The sequence below is a fragment of the Ctenocephalides felis genome, unplaced genomic scaffold (genome assembly GCF_003426905.1).
Source record: "Ctenocephalides felis isolate EL2017-DRISC unplaced genomic scaffold, ASM342690v1 CF-g0.4_SCAFFOLD_01170, whole genome shotgun sequence".
Taxonomy (NCBI): Eukaryota; Metazoa; Arthropoda; class Insecta; order Siphonaptera; family Pulicidae; genus Ctenocephalides; species Ctenocephalides felis.
This window is the reverse complement of record NW_020537324.1, coordinates 49,166,552-49,184,690: the sequence shown is the minus strand read 5'-3', so window position 1 is coordinate 49,184,690 and position 18,139 is coordinate 49,166,552. Positions and strand designations below refer to the sequence as shown.

At 38.0% G+C, this 18,139-nt stretch overlaps 1 protein-coding gene and 75 non-coding genes across 76 annotated transcripts in view; all 76 read right to left on the bottom strand.

Annotated features, from left to right (window-relative positions):
* The window catches only part of LOC113368164 (chitinase-like protein Idgf4), a 93,983-nt gene that overhangs the window by 5,813 nt on the left and 70,031 nt on the right, over positions 1-18,139 (bottom strand). The gene's annotated exons all lie outside the window — the stretch shown is intronic.
* On the bottom strand, positions 42-114 carry Trnar-ucu. Its single transcript has one exon. It is a non-coding gene; the product is annotated as a tRNA-Arg (tRNA).
* Positions 186-258, bottom strand: Trnar-ucu. The gene has a single exon. It is a non-coding gene; the product is annotated as a tRNA-Arg (tRNA).
* Trnar-ucu lies at positions 330-402 on the bottom strand. The gene has a single exon. It is a non-coding gene; the product is annotated as a tRNA-Arg (tRNA).
* Trnar-ucu lies at positions 474-546 on the bottom strand. Its single transcript has one exon. It is a non-coding gene; the product is annotated as a tRNA-Arg (tRNA).
* Trnar-ucu lies at positions 618-689 on the bottom strand. Its single transcript has one exon. It is a non-coding gene; the product is annotated as a tRNA-Arg (tRNA).
* Positions 762-834, bottom strand: Trnar-ucu. The gene has a single exon. It is a non-coding gene; the product is annotated as a tRNA-Arg (tRNA).
* Trnar-ucu lies at positions 906-978 on the bottom strand. Its single transcript has one exon. It is a non-coding gene; the product is annotated as a tRNA-Arg (tRNA).
* On the bottom strand, positions 1,050-1,122 carry Trnar-ucu. The gene has a single exon. It is a non-coding gene; the product is annotated as a tRNA-Arg (tRNA).
* Positions 1,195-1,267, bottom strand: Trnar-ucu. Its single transcript has one exon. It is a non-coding gene; the product is annotated as a tRNA-Arg (tRNA).
* Positions 1,339-1,411, bottom strand: Trnar-ucu. The gene has a single exon. It is a non-coding gene; the product is annotated as a tRNA-Arg (tRNA).
* Positions 1,484-1,556, bottom strand: Trnar-ucu. Its single transcript has one exon. It is a non-coding gene; the product is annotated as a tRNA-Arg (tRNA).
* On the bottom strand, positions 1,628-1,700 carry Trnar-ucu. The gene has a single exon. It is a non-coding gene; the product is annotated as a tRNA-Arg (tRNA).
* Positions 1,772-1,844, bottom strand: Trnar-ucu. Its single transcript has one exon. It is a non-coding gene; the product is annotated as a tRNA-Arg (tRNA).
* On the bottom strand, positions 1,916-1,988 carry Trnar-ucu. Its single transcript has one exon. It is a non-coding gene; the product is annotated as a tRNA-Arg (tRNA).
* On the bottom strand, positions 2,060-2,132 carry Trnar-ucu. Its single transcript has one exon. It is a non-coding gene; the product is annotated as a tRNA-Arg (tRNA).
* Positions 2,204-2,276, bottom strand: Trnar-ucu. The gene has a single exon. It is a non-coding gene; the product is annotated as a tRNA-Arg (tRNA).
* Trnar-ucu lies at positions 2,348-2,420 on the bottom strand. The gene has a single exon. It is a non-coding gene; the product is annotated as a tRNA-Arg (tRNA).
* On the bottom strand, positions 2,493-2,565 carry Trnar-ucu. Its single transcript has one exon. It is a non-coding gene; the product is annotated as a tRNA-Arg (tRNA).
* On the bottom strand, positions 2,637-2,709 carry Trnar-ucu. The gene has a single exon. It is a non-coding gene; the product is annotated as a tRNA-Arg (tRNA).
* Trnar-ucu lies at positions 2,782-2,854 on the bottom strand. The gene has a single exon. It is a non-coding gene; the product is annotated as a tRNA-Arg (tRNA).
* Trnar-ucu lies at positions 2,927-2,999 on the bottom strand. The gene has a single exon. It is a non-coding gene; the product is annotated as a tRNA-Arg (tRNA).
* Trnar-ucu lies at positions 3,071-3,143 on the bottom strand. Its single transcript has one exon. It is a non-coding gene; the product is annotated as a tRNA-Arg (tRNA).
* Trnar-ucu lies at positions 3,215-3,287 on the bottom strand. The gene has a single exon. It is a non-coding gene; the product is annotated as a tRNA-Arg (tRNA).
* Trnar-ucu lies at positions 3,359-3,431 on the bottom strand. Its single transcript has one exon. It is a non-coding gene; the product is annotated as a tRNA-Arg (tRNA).
* On the bottom strand, positions 3,503-3,575 carry Trnar-ucu. Its single transcript has one exon. It is a non-coding gene; the product is annotated as a tRNA-Arg (tRNA).
* Trnar-ucu lies at positions 3,648-3,720 on the bottom strand. Its single transcript has one exon. It is a non-coding gene; the product is annotated as a tRNA-Arg (tRNA).
* Positions 3,792-3,864, bottom strand: Trnar-ucu. Its single transcript has one exon. It is a non-coding gene; the product is annotated as a tRNA-Arg (tRNA).
* Trnar-ucu lies at positions 3,936-4,008 on the bottom strand. The gene has a single exon. It is a non-coding gene; the product is annotated as a tRNA-Arg (tRNA).
* On the bottom strand, positions 4,080-4,156 carry Trnar-ucu. The gene has a single exon. It is a non-coding gene; the product is annotated as a tRNA-Arg (tRNA).
* Positions 4,229-4,301, bottom strand: Trnar-ucu. The gene has a single exon. It is a non-coding gene; the product is annotated as a tRNA-Arg (tRNA).
* Positions 4,372-4,443, bottom strand: Trnar-ucu. Its single transcript has one exon. It is a non-coding gene; the product is annotated as a tRNA-Arg (tRNA).
* Trnar-ucu lies at positions 4,512-4,584 on the bottom strand. The gene has a single exon. It is a non-coding gene; the product is annotated as a tRNA-Arg (tRNA).
* Positions 4,768-4,840, bottom strand: Trnar-ucu. The gene has a single exon. It is a non-coding gene; the product is annotated as a tRNA-Arg (tRNA).
* On the bottom strand, positions 4,913-4,985 carry Trnar-ucu. Its single transcript has one exon. It is a non-coding gene; the product is annotated as a tRNA-Arg (tRNA).
* Positions 5,057-5,129, bottom strand: Trnar-ucu. Its single transcript has one exon. It is a non-coding gene; the product is annotated as a tRNA-Arg (tRNA).
* On the bottom strand, positions 5,201-5,273 carry Trnar-ucu. Its single transcript has one exon. It is a non-coding gene; the product is annotated as a tRNA-Arg (tRNA).
* Positions 5,326-5,398, bottom strand: Trnar-ucu. Its single transcript has one exon. It is a non-coding gene; the product is annotated as a tRNA-Arg (tRNA).
* Trnar-ucu lies at positions 5,469-5,540 on the bottom strand. Its single transcript has one exon. It is a non-coding gene; the product is annotated as a tRNA-Arg (tRNA).
* Trnar-ucu lies at positions 5,613-5,685 on the bottom strand. The gene has a single exon. It is a non-coding gene; the product is annotated as a tRNA-Arg (tRNA).
* Positions 5,756-5,828, bottom strand: Trnar-ucu. The gene has a single exon. It is a non-coding gene; the product is annotated as a tRNA-Arg (tRNA).
* Trnar-ucu lies at positions 5,900-5,972 on the bottom strand. Its single transcript has one exon. It is a non-coding gene; the product is annotated as a tRNA-Arg (tRNA).
* On the bottom strand, positions 6,044-6,116 carry Trnar-ucu. Its single transcript has one exon. It is a non-coding gene; the product is annotated as a tRNA-Arg (tRNA).
* On the bottom strand, positions 6,186-6,257 carry Trnar-ucu. The gene has a single exon. It is a non-coding gene; the product is annotated as a tRNA-Arg (tRNA).
* Positions 6,328-6,399, bottom strand: Trnar-ucu. Its single transcript has one exon. It is a non-coding gene; the product is annotated as a tRNA-Arg (tRNA).
* On the bottom strand, positions 6,469-6,540 carry Trnar-ucu. The gene has a single exon. It is a non-coding gene; the product is annotated as a tRNA-Arg (tRNA).
* Trnar-ucu lies at positions 6,753-6,825 on the bottom strand. Its single transcript has one exon. It is a non-coding gene; the product is annotated as a tRNA-Arg (tRNA).
* Trnar-ucu lies at positions 6,897-6,969 on the bottom strand. The gene has a single exon. It is a non-coding gene; the product is annotated as a tRNA-Arg (tRNA).
* Trnar-ucu lies at positions 7,040-7,112 on the bottom strand. The gene has a single exon. It is a non-coding gene; the product is annotated as a tRNA-Arg (tRNA).
* Positions 7,184-7,255, bottom strand: Trnar-ucu. The gene has a single exon. It is a non-coding gene; the product is annotated as a tRNA-Arg (tRNA).
* Positions 7,327-7,399, bottom strand: Trnar-ucu. Its single transcript has one exon. It is a non-coding gene; the product is annotated as a tRNA-Arg (tRNA).
* Trnar-ucu lies at positions 7,472-7,544 on the bottom strand. Its single transcript has one exon. It is a non-coding gene; the product is annotated as a tRNA-Arg (tRNA).
* On the bottom strand, positions 7,612-7,685 carry Trnar-ucu. Its single transcript has one exon. It is a non-coding gene; the product is annotated as a tRNA-Arg (tRNA).
* Positions 7,754-7,826, bottom strand: Trnar-ucu. The gene has a single exon. It is a non-coding gene; the product is annotated as a tRNA-Arg (tRNA).
* Positions 7,897-7,969, bottom strand: Trnar-ucu. Its single transcript has one exon. It is a non-coding gene; the product is annotated as a tRNA-Arg (tRNA).
* On the bottom strand, positions 8,040-8,112 carry Trnar-ucu. The gene has a single exon. It is a non-coding gene; the product is annotated as a tRNA-Arg (tRNA).
* Trnar-ucu lies at positions 8,183-8,255 on the bottom strand. Its single transcript has one exon. It is a non-coding gene; the product is annotated as a tRNA-Arg (tRNA).
* Positions 8,327-8,399, bottom strand: Trnar-ucu. The gene has a single exon. It is a non-coding gene; the product is annotated as a tRNA-Arg (tRNA).
* Trnar-ucu lies at positions 8,471-8,543 on the bottom strand. Its single transcript has one exon. It is a non-coding gene; the product is annotated as a tRNA-Arg (tRNA).
* On the bottom strand, positions 8,616-8,687 carry Trnar-ucu. The gene has a single exon. It is a non-coding gene; the product is annotated as a tRNA-Arg (tRNA).
* Positions 8,758-8,830, bottom strand: Trnar-ucu. Its single transcript has one exon. It is a non-coding gene; the product is annotated as a tRNA-Arg (tRNA).
* On the bottom strand, positions 8,902-8,973 carry Trnar-ucu. Its single transcript has one exon. It is a non-coding gene; the product is annotated as a tRNA-Arg (tRNA).
* On the bottom strand, positions 9,045-9,117 carry Trnar-ucu. Its single transcript has one exon. It is a non-coding gene; the product is annotated as a tRNA-Arg (tRNA).
* Trnar-ucu lies at positions 9,189-9,261 on the bottom strand. The gene has a single exon. It is a non-coding gene; the product is annotated as a tRNA-Arg (tRNA).
* Trnar-ucu lies at positions 9,334-9,406 on the bottom strand. The gene has a single exon. It is a non-coding gene; the product is annotated as a tRNA-Arg (tRNA).
* On the bottom strand, positions 9,478-9,550 carry Trnar-ucu. Its single transcript has one exon. It is a non-coding gene; the product is annotated as a tRNA-Arg (tRNA).
* Trnar-ucu lies at positions 9,620-9,692 on the bottom strand. The gene has a single exon. It is a non-coding gene; the product is annotated as a tRNA-Arg (tRNA).
* Positions 9,764-9,836, bottom strand: Trnar-ucu. Its single transcript has one exon. It is a non-coding gene; the product is annotated as a tRNA-Arg (tRNA).
* On the bottom strand, positions 9,906-9,978 carry Trnar-ucu. Its single transcript has one exon. It is a non-coding gene; the product is annotated as a tRNA-Arg (tRNA).
* Positions 10,050-10,122, bottom strand: Trnar-ucu. Its single transcript has one exon. It is a non-coding gene; the product is annotated as a tRNA-Arg (tRNA).
* On the bottom strand, positions 10,195-10,267 carry Trnar-ucu. The gene has a single exon. It is a non-coding gene; the product is annotated as a tRNA-Arg (tRNA).
* On the bottom strand, positions 10,340-10,412 carry Trnar-ucu. The gene has a single exon. It is a non-coding gene; the product is annotated as a tRNA-Arg (tRNA).
* On the bottom strand, positions 10,484-10,556 carry Trnar-ucu. The gene has a single exon. It is a non-coding gene; the product is annotated as a tRNA-Arg (tRNA).
* On the bottom strand, positions 10,628-10,700 carry Trnar-ucu. The gene has a single exon. It is a non-coding gene; the product is annotated as a tRNA-Arg (tRNA).
* Trnar-ucu lies at positions 10,775-10,847 on the bottom strand. Its single transcript has one exon. It is a non-coding gene; the product is annotated as a tRNA-Arg (tRNA).
* On the bottom strand, positions 10,919-10,991 carry Trnar-ucu. Its single transcript has one exon. It is a non-coding gene; the product is annotated as a tRNA-Arg (tRNA).

Below are 18,139 nucleotides of genomic sequence, written 5' to 3'. Positions count from 1 at the left end.
AATAAAAATGGCTTTCGACTAAAAATAGAAAGAATACAAACTATCCCTTGTGGGGATCGAACCCACGACCTTTGGATTAGAAGTCCAACGCGCTATCCGCTGCGCCAAAGGGACTACGCTTGGGCGCATCAAGAAAGAAACGATAACAAAATTGGCTTTCGACTAAAAATAAAAAGAATACAAACCACCCCTTGTGGGGATCGAACCCACGACCTTTGGATTAGAAGTCCAACGCGCTATCCGCTGCGCCAAAGGGACTACGCTTGGGCACATCAAGAAAGAAACGACAATAAAAATCACTTTCGACTAAAAATAGAAAGAATACAAACCATCCCTTGTGGGGATCGAACCCACGACCTTTGGATTAGAAGTCCAACGCGCTATCCGCTGCGCCAAAGGGACTACGCTTGGGAACATCAAGAAAGAAACGACAATAAAAATCGCTTTCGACTAAAAATAGAAAGAATACAAACCATCCCTTGTGGGGATCGAACCCACGACCTTTGGATTAGAAGTCCAACGCGCTATCCGCTGCGCCAAAGGGACTACGCTTGGGAACATCAAGAAAGAAACGACAATAAAAATCGCTTTCGACTAAAAATAGAAAGAATACAAACCATCCTTGTGGGGATCGAACCCACGACCTTTGGATTAGAAGTCCAACGCGCTATCCGCTGCGCCAAAGGGACTACGCTTGGGCGATATAAAGAAAGAAACGACAATAAAAATGGCTTTCGACTAAAAATAGAAAGAATACAAACCATCCCTTGTGGGGATCGAACCCACGACCTTTGGATTAGAAGTCCAACGCGCTATCCGCTGCGCCAAAGGGACCACGCTTTGGAATATCAAGAAAGAAACGAGAATAAAAATCGCTTTCGACTAAAAATAGAAAGAATACGAACCATCCCTTGTGGGGATCGAACCCACGACCTTTGGATTAGAAGTCCAACGCGCTATCCGCTGCGCCAAAGGGACTACGCTTGGGAACATCAAGAAAGAAACGACAATAAAAATCGCTTTCGACTAAAAATAGAAAGAATACAAACCATCCCTTGTGGGGATCGAACCCACGACCTTTGGATTAGAAGTCCAACGCGCTATCCGCTGCGCCAAAGGGACTACGCTTGGGCGATATAAAGAAAGAAACGACAATAAAAATGGCTTTCGACTAAAAATAGAAAGAATACAAACCATCCCTTGTGGGGATCGAACCCACGACCTTTGGATTAGAAGTCCAACGCGCTATCCGCTGCGCCAAAGGGACTACGCTTGGGAACATCAAGAAAGAAACGACAATAAAAATCGCTTTCGACTAAAAATAGAAAGAATACAAACCATCCCTTGTGGGGATCGAACCCACGACCTTTGGATTAGAAGTCCAACGCGCTATCCGCTGCGCCAAAGGGACTACGCTTGGGCGATATAAAGAAAGAAACGACAATAAAAATGGCTTTCGACTAAAAATAGAAAGAATACAAACCATCCCTTGTGGGGATCGAACCCACGACCTTTGGATTAGAAGTCCAACGCGCTATCCGCTGCGCCAAAGGGACTACGCTTGGGAACATCAAGAAAGAAACGACAATAAAAATCGCTTTCGACTAAAAATAGAAAGAATACAAACCATCCCTTGTGGGGATCGAACCCACGACCTTTGGATTAGAAGTCCAACGCGCTATCCGCTGCGCCAAAGGGACTACGCTTGGGCGCATCAAGAAAGAAACGACAATAAAAATGGCTTTCGACTAAAAATAGAAAGAATACAAACCATCCCTTGTGGGGATCGAACCCACGACCTTTGGATTAGAAGTCCAACGCGCTATCCGCTGCGCCAAAGGGACTACGCTTGGGAACACCAAGAAAGAAACGACAATAAAAATCGCTTTCGACTAAAAATAGAAAGAATACAAACCATCCCTTGTGGGGATCGAACCCACGACCTTTGGATTAGAAGTCCAACGCGCTATCCGCTGCGCCAAAGGGACTACGCTTGGGAACATCAAGAAAGAAACGACAATAAAAATCGCTTTCGACTAAAAATAGAAAGAATACAAACCATCCCCTGTGGGGATCGAACCCACGACCTTTGGATTAGAAGTCCAACGCGCTATCCGCTGCGCCAAAGGGACTACGCTTGGGCGCATCAAGAAAGAAACGACAACAAAAATGGCTTTCGACTAAAAATAGAAAGAATACAAACCATCCCTTGTGGGGATCGAACCCACGACCTTTGGATTAGAAGTCCAACGCGCTATCCGCTGCGCCAAAGGGACTACGCTTGGGAACATCAAGAAAGAAACGACAATAAAAATCGCTTTCGACTAAAAATAGAAAGAATACAAACCATTCCTTGTGGGGATCGAACCCACGACCTTTGGATTAGAAGTCCAACGCGCTATCCGCTGCGCCAAAGGGACTACGCTTGGGCGATATAAAGAAAGAAACGACAATAAAAATGGCTTTCGACTAAAAATAGAAAGAATACAAACCATCCCTTGTGGGGATCGAACCCACGACCTTTGGATTAGAAGTCCAACGCGCTATCCGCTGCGCCAAAGGGACTACGCTTGGGAACATCAAGAAAGAAACGACAATAAAAATCGCTTTCGACTAAAAATAGAAAGAATACAAACCATCCCTTGTGGGGATCGAACCCACGACCTTTGGATTAGAAGTCCAACGCGCTATCCGCTGCGCCAAAGGGACTACGCTTGGGCGATATAAAGAAAGAAACGACAATAAAAATGGCTTTCGACTGAAAATAGAAAGAATACAAACCATCCCTTGTGGGGATCGAACCCACGACCTTTGGATTAGAAGTCCAACGCGCTATCCGCTGCGCCAAAGGGACTACGCTTGGGCGATATAAAGAAAGAAACGACAATAAAAATGGCTTTCGACTAAAAATAGAAAGAATACAAACCATCCCTTGTGGGGATCGAACCCACGACCTTTGGATTAGAAGTCCAACGCGCTATCCGCTGCGCCAAAGGGACTACGCTTGGGAACATCAAGAAAGAAACGACAATAAAAATCGCTTTCGACTAAAAATAAAAAGAATACAAACCATCCCTTGTGGGGATCGAACCCACGACCTTTGGATTAGAAGTCCAACGCGCTATCCGCTGCGCCAAAGGGACTACGCTTGGGAACATCAAGAAAGAAACGACAATAAAAATCGCTTTCGACTAAAAATAGAAAGAATACAAAACATCCTTTGTGGGGATCGAACCCACGACCTTTGGATTAGAAGTCCAACGCGCTATCCGCTGCGCCAAAGGGACTACGCTTGGGCGCATCAAGAAAGAAACGACAACAAAAATGGCTTTCGACTAAAAATAGAAAGAGTACAAACCATCCCTTGTGGGGATCGAACCCACGACCTTTGGATTAGAAGTCCAACGCGCTATCCGCTGCGCCAAAGGGACTACGCTTGGGAACATCAAGAAAGAAACGACAATAAAAATCGCTTTCGACTAAAAATAGATAGAATACAAACCATCCCTTGTGGGGATCGAACCCACGACCTTTGGATTAGAAGTCCAACGCGCTATCCGCTGCGCCAAAGGGACTACGCTTGGGCAATATAAAGAAAGAAACGACAATAAAAATGGCTTTCGACTAAAAATAGAAAGAATACAAACCATCCCTTGTGGGGATCGAACCCACGACCTTTGGATTAGAAGTCCAACGCGCTATCCGCTGCGCCAAAGGGACTACGCTTGGGAACATCAAGAAAGAAACGACAATAAAAATCGCTTTCGACTAAAAATAGAAAGAATACAAACCATCCCTTGTGGGGATCGAACCCACGACCTTTGGATTAGAAGTCCAACGCGCTATCCGCTGCGCCAAAGGGACTACGCTTGGGCGATATAAAGAAAGAAACGACAAGAAAAATGGCTTTCGACTAAAAAAGAAAGAATACAAACCATCCCTTGTGGGGATCGAACCCACGACCTTTGGATTAGAAGTCCAACGCGCTATCCGCTGCGCCAAAGGGACTACGCTTGGGAACATCAAGAAAGAAACGACAATAAAAATCGCTTTCGACTAAAAATAGAAAGAATACAAACCATCCCTTGTGGGGATCGAACCCACCCACGACCTTTGGATTAGAAGTCCAACGCGCTATCCGCTGCGCCAAAGGGACTACGCTTGGACGATATAAAGAAAGAAACGACAATAAAAATGGCTTTCGACTAAAAATAGAAAGAATACAAACCATCCCTTGTGGGGATCGAACCCACGACCTTTGGATTAGAAGTCCAACGCGCTATCCGCTGCGCCAAAGGGACTACGCTTGGAACATCAAGAAAGAAACGACAATAAAAATCGCTTTCGACTAAAAATAAAAAGAATACAAACCATCCCTTGTGGGATCGAACCCACGACCTTTGGATTAGAAGTCCAACGCGCTATCCGCTGCGCCAAAGGGACTACGCTTGGAACATCTAGAAAGAAACGACAATAAAATCGCTTTCGACTAAAATAGAAAGAATACAAACCATCCCTTGTGGGGATCGAACCCACGACCTTTGGATTAGAAGTCCAACGCGCTATCCGCTGCGCCAAAGGGACTACGCTTGGGCGCATCAAGAAAGAAACGACAACAAAAATGGCTTTCGACTAAAAATAGAACCCACGACCTTTGGATTAGAAGTCCAACGCGCTATCCGCTGCGCCAAAGGGACTACGCTTGGGAACATCAAGAAAGAAACGACAATAAAAATCGCTTTCGACTAAAAATAGAAAAATACAAACCATCCCTTGTGGGGATCGAACCCACGACCTTTGGATTAGAAGTCCAACGCGCTATCCGCTGCGCCAAAGGGACTACGCTTGGGCGATATAAAGAAAGAAACGACAATAAAAATGGCTTTCGACTAAAAATAGAAAGAATACAAACCATCCCTTGTGGGGATCGAACCCACGACCTTTGGATTAGAAGTCCAACGCGCTATCCGCTGCGCCAAAGGGACTACGCTTGGGAACATCAAGAAAGAAACGACAATAAAAATCGCTTTCGACTAAAAATAGAAAGAATACAAACCATCCCTTGTGGGGATCGAACCCACGACCTTTGGATTAGAAGTCCAACGCGCTATCCGCTGCGCCAAAGGGACTACGCTTGGGAACATCAAGAAAGAAACGACAATAAAAATCGCTTTCGACTAAAAATAGAAAGAATACAAACCATCCCTTGTGGGGATCGAACCCACGACCTTTGGATTAGAAGTCCAACGCGCTATCCGCTGCGCCAAAGGGACTACGCTTGGGCGATATAAGAAAGAAACGACTAAAAATAGAAAGAATACAAACCATCCCTTGTGGGGATCGAACCCACGACCTTTGGATTAGAAGTCCAACGCGCTATCCGCTGCGCCAAAGGGACTACGCTTGGAACATCAAGAAAGAAACGACAATAAAAATCGCTTTCGACTAAAAATAGAAAGAATACAAACCATCCTTGTGGGGATCGAACCCACGACCTTTGGATTAGAAGTCCAACGCGCTATCCGCTGCGCCAAAGGGACTACGCTTGGGCGATATCAAGAAAGAAACGACAATAAAAATGGCTTTCGACTAAAAATAGAAAGAATACAAACCATCCCTTGTGGGGATCGAACCCACGACCTTTGGATTAGAAGTCCAACGCGCTATCCGCTGCGCCAAAGGGACTACGCTTGGGAACATCAAGAAAGAAACGACAATAAAAATCGCTTTCGACTAAAATAGAAAGAATACAAACCATCCCTTGTGGGGATCGAACCCACGACCTTTGGATTAGAAGTCCAACGCGCTATCCGCTGCGCCAAAGGGACTACGCTTGGCGATATAAAGAAAGAAACGACAATAAAAATGGCTTTCGACTAAAATAAAAGAATACAACAACCATCCCTTGTGGGGATCGAACCCACGACCTTTGGATTAGAAGTCCAACGCGCTATCCGCTGCGCCAAAGGGACTACGCTTGGGAACATCAAGAAAGAAACGACAATAAAAATCGCTTTCGACTAAAAATAGAAAGAATACAAACCATCCCTTGTGGGGATCGAACCCACGACCTTTGGATTAGAAGTCCAACGCGCTATCCGCTGCGCCAAAGGGACTACGCTTGGAACATCAAGAAAGAAACGACAATAAAATCGCTTTCGACTAAAAATAGAAAGAATACAAACCATCCCTTGTGGGATCGAACCCACGACCTTTGGATTAGAAGTCCAACGCGCTATCCGCTGCGCCAAAGGGACTACGCTTGGGCGCATCAAGAAAGAACGACAATAAAAATGGCTTTCGACTAAAAATAGAAAGAATACAAACCATCCCTTGTGGGATCGAACCCACGACCTTTGGATTAGAAGTCCAACGCGCTATCCGCTGCGCCAAAGGGACTACGCTTGGGAACATCAAGAAAGAAACGACAATAAAATCGCTTTCGACTAAAAATAGAAGAATACAAACCATCCTTGTGGGGATCGAACCCACGACCTTTGGATTAGAAGTCCAACGCGCTATCCGCTGCGCCAAAGGGACTACGCTTGGGCGATCAAAAAAAGAAACGACAATAAAAATGGCTTTCGACTAAAAATAGAAAGAATACAAACCATCCTTGTGGGGATCGAACCCGACCTTTGGATTAGAAGTCCAACGCGCTATCCGCTGCGCCAAAGGGACTACGCTTGGGAACATCAAGAAAGAAACGACAATAAAAATGGCTTTCGACTAAAAATAGAAAGAATACAAACCATCCCTTGTGGGGATCGAACCCACGACCTTTGGATTAGAAGTCCAACGCGCTATCCGCTGCGCCAAAGGGACTACGCTTGGGAACATCAAGAAAGAAACGACAATAAAAATCGCTTTCGACTAAAAATAGAAAGAATACAAACCATCCCTTGTGGGGATCGAACCCACGACCTTTGGATTAGAAGTCCAACGCGCTATCCGCTGCGCCAAAGGGACTACGCTTGGGAACATCAAGAAAGAAACGACAATAAAAAGGCTTTCGACTAAAAATAGAAAGAATACAAACCATCCCTTGTGGGGATCGAACCCACGACCTTTGGATTAGAAGTCCAACGCGCTATCCGCTGCGCCAAAGGGACTACGCTTGGGCGATATCAAGAAAGAAACGACAATAAAAATCGCTTTCGACTAAAATAGAAAGAATACAAACCATCCCTTGTGGGATCGAACCCACGACCTTTGGATTAGAAGTCCAACGCGCTATCCGCTGCGCCAAAGGGACTACGCTTGGGAACATCAAGAAAGAAACGACAATAAAAATCGCTTTCGACTAAAAATAGAAAGAATACAAACCATCCCTTGTGGGGATCGAACCCACGACCTTTGGATTAGAAGTCCAACGCGCTATCCGCTGCGCCAAAGGGACTACGCTTGGGCGATATAAAGAAAGAAACGACAATAAAAATGGCTTTCGACTAAAAATAGAAAGAATACAAACCATCCCTTGTGGGGATCGAACCCACGACCTTTGGATTAGAAGTCCAACGCGCTATCCGCTGCGCCAAAGGGACTACGCTTGGGAACATCAAGAAAGAAACGACAATAAAAATCGCTTTCGACTAAAAATAGAAAGAATACAAACCCCTTGTGGGGATCGAACCCACGACCTTTGGATTAGAAGTCCAACGCGCTATCCGCTGCGCCAAGGGACTACGCTTGGGAACATCAAGAAAAACGACAATAAAAATCGCTTTCGACTAAAAATAGAAAGAATACAAACCATCCCTTGTGGGGATCGAACCCACGACCTTTGGATTAGAAGTCCAACGCGCTATCCGCTGCGCCAAAGGGACTACGCTTGGGATATACAGAAAGAAACGACAATAAAAATCGCTTTCGACTAAAAATAGAAAGAATACAAACCATCCCTTGTGGGGATCGAACCCACGACCTTTGGATTAGAAGTCCAACGCGCTATCCGCTGCGCCAAAGGGACTACGCTTGGGAACATCAAGAAAGAAACGACAATAAAATCGCTTTCGACTAAAAATAGAAAGAATACAAACCATCCCTTGTGGGGATCGAACCCACGACCTTTGGATTAGAAGTCCAACGCGCTATCCGCTGCGCCAAAGGGACTACGCTGGGCGATATAAGAAAGAAACGACAATAAAAATCGCTTTCGACTAAAAATAGAAAGAATACAAACCATCCCTTGTGGGGATCGAACCCACGACCTTTGGATTAGAAGTCCAACGCGCTATCCGCTGCGCCAAAGGGACTACGCTTGGGAACATCAAGAAAGAAACGACAATAAAAATCGCTTTCGACTAAAAATAGAAAGAATACAAACCATCCCTTGTGGGGATCGAACCCACGACCTTTGGATTAGAAGTCCAACGCGCTATCCGCTGCGCCAAAGGGACTACGCTTGGGAACATCAAGAAAGAAACGACAATAAAAATCGCTTTCGACTAAAAATAGAAAGAATACAAACCATCCCTTGTGGGGATCGAACCCACGACCTTTGGATTAGAAGTCCAACGCGCTATCCGCTGCGCCAAAGGGACTACGCTTGGGCGATATAAAGAAAGAAACGACAATAAAAATCGCTTTCGACTAAAAATAGAAAGAATACAAACCATCCCTTGTGGGGATCGAACCCACGACCTTTGATTAGAAGTCCAACGCGCTATCCGCTGCGCCAAAGGGACTACGCTTGGGAACATCAAGAAAGAAACGACAATAAAAATCGCTTTCGACTAAAAATAGAAAAATACAAACCATCCCTTGTGGGGATCGAACCCACGACCTTTGGATTAGAAGTCCAACGCGCTATCCGCTGCGCCAAAGGGACTACGCTTGGGCGATATAAAGAAAGAAACGACAATAAAATGGCTTTCGACTAAAAATAGAAAGAATACAAACCATCCCTTGTGGGGATCGAACCACGACCTTTGGATTAGAAGTCCAACGCGCTATCCGCTGCGCCAAAGGGACTACGCTTGGGAACATCAAGAAAAAAAACGACAATAAAATCGCTTTCGACTAAAAATAGAAAGAATACAAACCATCCCTTGTGGGGATCGAACCCACGACCTTTGGATTAGAAGTCCAACGCGCTATCCGCTGCGCCAAAGGGACTACGCTTGGGAACATCAAGAAAGAAACGACAATAAAAATCGCTTTCGACTAAAAATAGAAAGAATACAAACCATCCCTTGTGGGGATCGAACCCACGACCTTTGGATTAGAAGTCCAACGCGCTATCCGCTGCGCCAAAGGGACTACGCTTGGGCGATATCAAGAAAGAAACGACAATAAAAATGGCTTTCGACTAAAAATAGAAAGAATACAAACCATCCCTTGTGGGGATCGAACCCACGACCTTTGGATTAGAAGTCCAACGCGCTATCCGCTGCGCCAAAGGGACTACGCTTGGGAACATCAAGAAAGAAACGACAATAAAAATCGCTTTCGACTAAAAATAGAAAGAATACGAACCATCCCTTGTGGGGATCGAACCCACGACCTTTGGATTAGAAGTCCAACGCGCTATCCGCTGCGCCAAAGGGACTACGCTTGGGCGATATAAAGAAAGAAACGACAATAAAATCTTTCGACTAAAAATAGAAAGAATACAAACCATCCCTTGTGGGGATCGAACCCACGACCTTTGGATTAGAAGTCCAACGCGCTATCCGCTGCGCCAAAGGGACTACGCTTGGGAACATCAAGAAAGAAACGACAATAAAAATCGCTTTCGACTAAAAATAGAAAGAATACAAACCATCCCTTGTGGGGATCGAACCCACGACCTTTGGATTAGAAGTCCAACGCGCTATCCGCTGCGCCAAAGGGACTACGCTTGGGCGATATAAGAAAGAAACGACAATAAAATGGCTTTCGACTAAAATAGAAAGAATACAAACCATCCCTTGTGGGGATCGAACCCACGACCTTTGGATTAGAAGTCCAACGCGCTATCCGCTGCGCCAAAGGGACTACGCTTGGGAACATCAAGAAAGAAACGACAATAAAAATCGCTTTCGACTAAAAATAGAAAGAATACAAACCATCCCTTGTGGGGATCGAACCCACGACCTTTGGATTAGAAGTCCAACGCGCTATCCGCTGCGCCAAAGGGACTACGCTTGGGCGATATAAAGAAAGAAACGACAATAAAAATCGCTTTCGACTAAAAATAGAAAGAATACAAACCATCCCTTGTGGGGATCGAACCCACGACCTTTGGATTAGAAGTCCAACGCGCTATCCGCTGCGCCAAAGGGACTACGCTTGGGCGATATAAAGAAAGAAACGACAATAAAAATCGCTTTCGACTAAAAATAGAAAGAATACAAAGCATCCCTTGTGGGGATCGAACCCACGACCTTTGGATTAGAAGTCCAACGCGCTATCCGCTGCGCCAAAGGGACTACGCTTGGGCGTATTAAGAAAGAAACGACAATAAAAATCGCTTTCGACTAAAAATAGAAAGAATACAAACCATCCCTTGTGGGGATCGAACCCACGACCTTTGGATTAGAAGTCCAACGCGCTATCCGCTGCGCCAAAGGGACTACGCTTGGGAACATCAAGAAAAAAACGGCAATAAAAATCGCTTTCGACTAAAAATAGAAAGAATACAAACCATCCCTTGTGGGGATCGAACCCACGACCTTTGGATTAGAAGTCCAACGCGCTATCCGCTGCGCCAAAGGGACTACGCTTGGGAACATCAAGAAAGAAACGACAATAAAAATCGCTTTCGACTAAAAATAAGAAAAATACAAACAACCATCCCTTGTGGGGATCGAACCCACGACCTTTGGATTAGAAGTCCAAAGCGCTATCCGCTGCGCCAAAGGGACTACGCTTGGGCGATATAAAGAAAGAAACGACAATACAATCGCTTTCGACTAAAAATAGAAAGAATACAAACCATCCCTTGTGGGGATCGAACCCACGACCTTTGGATTAGAAGTCCAACGCGCTATCCGCTGCGCCAAAGGGACTACGCTTGGGCCATATAAAGAAAGAAACGACAATAAAAATGGCTTTCGGCTAAATCTAGATTACAAACCATCCCTTGTGGGCACCGAATTCTCCAACTGCGCACAGGAACCGTGGCGGAGCTATATAAATAATTATATTTGAAAAATACAGAAATACCCTCAAAATTTATATTACAATTATTATAACCATTGAAATATGCTAAGCAATTTCTATTGAGGTACGAATCATGACCATATAAACAATTTGAAAGTTTAGTTAAATATAGTTCAGAAACCCATTTAGGTTAATTATATATTCTGTGAATATGTTTTCAAAATTTGATATTTGTTATTTTAATTTTTCTCAGTTATTTAAACGAATGCTAAATTGTAAGGCAAATATACTTATGCATGATATCATGAAAACAGGTAAATATTTTGCGTAAACAGTATAGACATTAATATACTTATTACAATAGTTTGGCGCAAAAGTACATTATTAGATTTTGGTATCATTTGTTGAGAGAAACATTGTGATTTTCCACATTCTAAGATAAATAAATAACTAATTAATACAGTTAATTATAATATCATATAAAAATCATTTATACAAGTTGAACAAAAGTTACAATTTTAACTTATAAAGTTAGTATATAAATTGTGATTAAAGCCTTTAATGTGCACGATATTCCAAAGTTTTACAAATAAGTCGGCAATTTAAAATCTAAGATTTGGTTTCTGAAAAATATAAATCATCATAAAGAAACGAAAATTTAATTAAAATATTCTTAAATTCTGTCGACCTATAATTTTAATCAATTTATTAATTTTATTCAAATTTTTTCCATCAATTTGACGTAAACTTAATTGCTATATGCAGCACTATACTTCAGCAAGTATTATACTTTGTTCTGATAAGAGGTATTAATTTTATTTAATAATGAGTCCGCCATATAACTTTTCTTTATTGGCAGCAATTTAGAATTCATTGCCACCCATTTGAAAGTTAAACAGCTGTTTCAATGAAATTATTTTCGATTACTTACAAGAAGGATTGCACTTTCAAATAGAAAAGATTTAGATTGAAAAAATATTCAGTAGTTTTATATAGCATTTTCAAAAAAAAAGTTATCTGACGGACCCTATACATTGTTTAGTTAATTGTTTATCAGGAAATCTATTATGAAAAATGTTATGTGCAAATATCAAATTGTTTTCGTGCATTTAATATTTATTTAAATGAATAATTACTTTATTACACAAAGCAATTGAAGGAGTAATCAAAATCTCAGAAATATTTCGGCACAAATATATTTTAAAAATTTCCAATAGTTATCAACGAAATCACCAAATTGATAACCTTGGAGTTTATACCGAGCATGATGTCAGGATTTGTAATACTTCAATCAAAATTCATCAAGTGTTCTTCCTTCAGTGGATAATTCCTATAGATAATATTTACTACTCCATTGTTCTGCATTTGAATGATGAAGTAAGAATAAGTATTTATAATGGTTCAGTGTGAAAATTCTATATTTTGTAAAGTATTGTATTAACAAAAGTTTACATTAACATTTATTACATTTCGCGATGATTTTAGCTCAAAGTGACATTCAAGCTTAATTACTTGCTAATAAATAAAATTTGCGCGATATCAGGCTAAACAAGAACACGTCTATCAGAAAATATTGCATTAATTGGCCTTCGGTCTGAGAATGCAATAATTTATTTGTTTATCATTGTTTGTAATACATAACAATTCTGAGAACTCAAAACCAAAATGGAAACAGCGTGCATTTAATTTGCACGAATGTTAAAAGTTTATCAATAAGTTACATGAACTTATCAAATTCCAGTTAAATAATTTTTGGCAATTTTTCTGATAATTGGGATTTTTTTTATGATTGTTGTGAAATGAAATATTTACAATTAATTCCGTCAATTTAACTTACTCATATATAACTGAAACGTTTATAGGATTCATTTTGACAACAAAATGTTTTCTGTAAAGCATAATCATAATTACTGCTATAAAGTGACATCTATGTTATTAGAAAATAAGATTATATTTTATTCAAGAGTTAGGAGTGATACAAACTGTTAACATGGCTTTTTTAAGAAGGCAACGTAGCGGTTTTAAATTCTATAATACTGATAATTTTCATATTGATGAAGCAATGCCGGAATAACACTATTTTCACTTCGAAATATATTTTGATCTATATTCGCAAGTAGAAGCCGATGTCACTACTGCTTGACACCATGCTGACTGATGGGGTATCAAACCTAGTAAGTCAAATTTGGACAGCAAGAACTCTAATAATTAACTTACGGGGAAGACCTAAATCTTAATTAATTCAAAAAATTGCCACTCATATACTGATTTGAAAAATCACGACCCAAAAAAACTGAAATTGAACCAATCTTGTCCTATTTAAATGAAGTTCTGTTTTCACATTTATTGGGCGCCTGATGCATTATTCGACTTCGCTTTTCTGACAAAATATTCATGCATGCCAATGAAAAACATATCTACATTTTGAACAAAAACCTTATTTTTGAATACAATGAAACTACAACAAAATATTTAAATCAACGATTGAGTAAACATTCACCAAATTATGATGGTATGCTCCAATAACCTTTCAATCATTTAAGAGCCAATAGCCAATATAAAAACTGGTAATTAATAACGCGTATATGATATAAACATATTATGTTTATATCATATAAACGTAATATGTTTAACATATGAAACATAATATAATTTATACAGTAATTAAGTCTTCATAATATATGTAAATTCTGAAAGAAGTTACTTAAATAATATGTTTATTTTATTTCAACATAACGAACAAGTTTTGAAAACGACTCATGTGACATGATGAGAGTGGCCTCGTTTGTCTGGATCAATATTGACCGGTAAAAGTCCCTGATTTTTTATTGAGTTTGCGGCCATTGAAAGAATATAAATTAATCTCGTTAATTCTATATTTTTTATTAAACCTACAATTGTGGTTATAATAATTTTTTTGGAATTGATTATAATAGCATCATAATATTGTGCGTCTTATGACAAAAATCGATCTTGACTTAATTGAATGGTCAAAAGATCCAATACTGTTCCTTGAATTTTAAATTGTTATAGAATATATTTTATCTGAGTGAGTACTCTGCGTTATCATTAGTAACATGAACTCTTGACTTAGACATAACACGAATTAGATACAACTTCTTAATTACACAATCGTACTTATATCATATGATAATATTACATTGCTGAATATAATGCATATAGTTGTTGTATACATTTGTTGTATAAACAAAAATGAATATCAAAATTTAGAATATGATTCGAATATAAAAATCCTTGTACACTGACAAATTCTGTGAAAATGATTTAATCGCTAATATTTTCCGACAATTGTTACTGAATTACGAGTATAACTTGTAGAAATGTTTGATAAAAATATTAATTAAATATTAAATAGAAAACACATTTTTCAAGTTATTCGAGTATGTGATTGTATTCCAAAGTGAAGTAATTAGTTGAATGATATTACACATTTCGTATAAAAAATTAAGTAAATGAAAAAAATTGCAAATGTTTATCTGATGTTTTGATATATCTATTCAAGTACACGAGTATTTTAAAAAATGTCTAGACATCTACTGGGCTGCCTTTTAAGCCATTTGTTAAATAAAAAATTATTAATCAATTACTAAATATCTTCATAATAGACAGATTGAAATTCAAACTTAATTTAAGCTCTGTTTATTTTACTAATAATAGTTTATTTATTAATATAGATTTATTTTATTAACATAGATTATCTACAGGGGAATCTTTTCAGTGGAGGAGACCTCTAAATGACATATTTAATGGATCACATAGGCTTATAGAAATTTGTATATCTGATTGTTTATAATAAATAAAAAAATTAAAAAAGAACTGTATCTAGTAAAATAACCAGATGAAGAATTTTTGATAACAACTATGAATATTAGACTATACTCGTTTTTATTTGTCCATTTAGCAAAGATATGCGAAAAAGTAGACAATCCGATCTTTATTGTATGAAATAATAAGAAATATAGAGCTATGCCTACAATATTTATTGCTATTGGCAATTGTACTGAGTATTGACAACAAAGGGCTATTCTGGGTTACAGATCTTAAGGCAAGGTTATACTTATGGCGTTCAAAATATTATTATAAGTGTAAAAGCTATTCTCGGTAACATTATGTAACATTAATTAATTTAAAATAATCGGTACTGAGACGTTGAATTTAAAAACAAAATAGGCGTGAAGTCAAACTAATATTATTTTTATATTTGTGCCATTTGAAGGTTAGATTTTGGCCGTTGTTAGTATCGATAATATAAATAAACGCTCGTATAAGTATATAGCGTTTTGACAGTTTTGTGACTACCTAAATATAAAAGCAGTGAGAATATACTGCTGTATAACAAACGCCATCATACTCGTATTTTCATACTCGTAATTATAATACATTTTCATGAGGCACTAATAACAGTACATAGCTATGTTAATCAAAAATAGGCTCAATAGACCATATTATAGCTCGTCTCGCTAAGATAGCTCTTGAATAAAATAAAAGACTAATATGGTACATGGCATTATGTTTTAAGACAAATTGCTAAAACTTTCTGAATTGGGTTTGATCATTTTAACACTTCTGTATCTCCAAAACCGCAATAAAAATCCTAATGAATAATTCAAATCGGTTGATCCATGCTCTAAAAATCATTGACGATATTCAAAAATACCCCTTGACAACACATACATCTATTTTTCCTTAAGTATGCCAAAAAGTTTAGAAAACTTTGAAACGTTAAGATATGCAAAAAAAATATTTTCGATTTTGTTGCAATTACTATATAACTTATCCTACGAAAGGGTAACAGGAAAATCGGTTGGTAAAACAAAAAATTGTACTACAGTAAAGTCGTACAATTAAAAAAAAACTGTTTTTGAATCAAATCATCATAATAAGTTAGGAAGAGTCAAATTAAATACACTATAAGGCTTTTTAGTACAAAAAAATATTAGGAAAGATTTTTTCATCTTTTATTATTCGATATTTATCTATACACGGCATACATAGGTTAAATATAAAATAATTAATACAAACAAAACAAAATATTATTTTGTTCAATACCTTCTCTAGCAAAACTCCTTGCATCGTAGTAGCAGAATACTTTATTTGGAGTATCGGCTGCAGCAAGTTGCACTGCAGCGAAGCAGGCCGTCGCCAGCAGCAGGGCTCTTTCCTAACATCTTGCAAATAACTATATCACGTCTGCAATTGATCGATGTTCACTACTTAAAGTTTATCAATACACTGATTCTTGACGTCGGTAACTTGCAGACTTCATTTATGAAGAGATGTGTTTACAATTTTGTTGAGCAGGGGTGGCAAACATTTATAGCCAATTAATTGGTTGAAATAATTAGTAATACTTTTCTATAACACGACAATAGCAAAAAGGGTATTACCATTATTATCATATCAATTTTTCAAAAACTTTACAAATGACAGTACCTGTTTGTATATTTTCTATCTCAGTATTTTGAAATAGTTATACAGACTTCAAATTCAGCAATAAGTTTTTTTGTATATTTTATATTTTGATTATGGATTATACTTTGCTATTTATGCTCGATGCAACAAATAGATTTTTAGATCACAAAATTTAGTCATTTGTTTTATAAACTTAACCCAAATATAGTTAAATTTAACTTTGAATGTTAATTACTATAAGAATAAGATACTACTTGTTCAAAATCATTTTTTTTGTTCAATAAAGTATAATTAGTAGAATATTAATACGATGCAGTTAAGGTAGTACGATTGCTTTGAAAAAAAAAGTTGAGAATTTCCAAAATATGCCAAAATAAAGAAAACATTTTTTTCAATAATTTTTTTTTTCAAAAAAAGTAATTTTTTATCAAATATATAGTTTCTTAAAAATCTAATTTTTTTTAAATAAGTTTTTTTAAAAAATGTTAATCGTTTTTAAAAAAATAATAATTTTTGGTACGGGAGGTTCCAGCAATTTGCCTTAAGGCTCAATGCCATGCGCTCCACTAGTTTTTTTATAAGTTGACAAAAGTCCCAGAATTGTATATCACGTTTGATGAACTCAATTTAAAAAGATTTTTGATTTAAGATCCCCAGCAGGAAACAACTTTTCGATAATTTCGATACTAGAATTAAATGCATATAATTGCCCCAGTTTACGTTCAGAAATTAAAGAAAATCAAATAAAATTCATTCATTCATTCATTAAAACCATTAGTTATACGAGTTTATCTAATTATTTATTATATGTATGAGATTAATTTGATTTTTGAGGAATATACAAATTGAAATATAAGACATAATATATTTATATATCGTTCTATATAAAATAATATTAATAATTGGATAATATAATGGCAAAATTAAATGTTTTTTTATTTCCGCATTGCTTGAAATGAATAATTAAAATATAATTGCAATATTTAATTTTTGCAAAATATAAAACATTAATAAAATTACTTGCACAATAAATAACGGTCAATAACTTCTAAATTGTAAATATTGTAAAATATCAGTTTTTTTTGCTGATTTTGTAGAAAACAGTATCATCGCCCTGGTCTTTGTGCGTTAGTCCAATGAACGCACACACGCGTCAGGTTCATGTTAATTATGTAATATTCGCCCATAAATTAATAAAGTATTTTCTTCGAACCCGCCTTAATATAATTAATTTACTAGGCGTTTCTTCCACTGATTTGTAACAATCAAACAATCAGAAAAAAATAGTGCAAATAATAATGGTTGTCCAGTCATTAAAATATGGGCAATCTATTATATTTAAATAATAGATTTTTCTTTCTATTTTGTTGTTTTTTATTTTAACAGCAATCTTCGTGTTATATAATCTATTTTTAGTTTTTAATTAACTACAGTACTTGAGAAGGCAACCCAGCGGTCAAACATCATTTTTTATATGTAGACTATTAGATATGAGATTATATTTCAAATCCACTACCTCGAGAAATTTCTATTATATTGCTCGATATCAAATAGCCGGCTGCTGGGGTTGTGCTGGTCTTCAACTAGTTGGTGCTAGTCCACGATTTTAGCAATTATATCA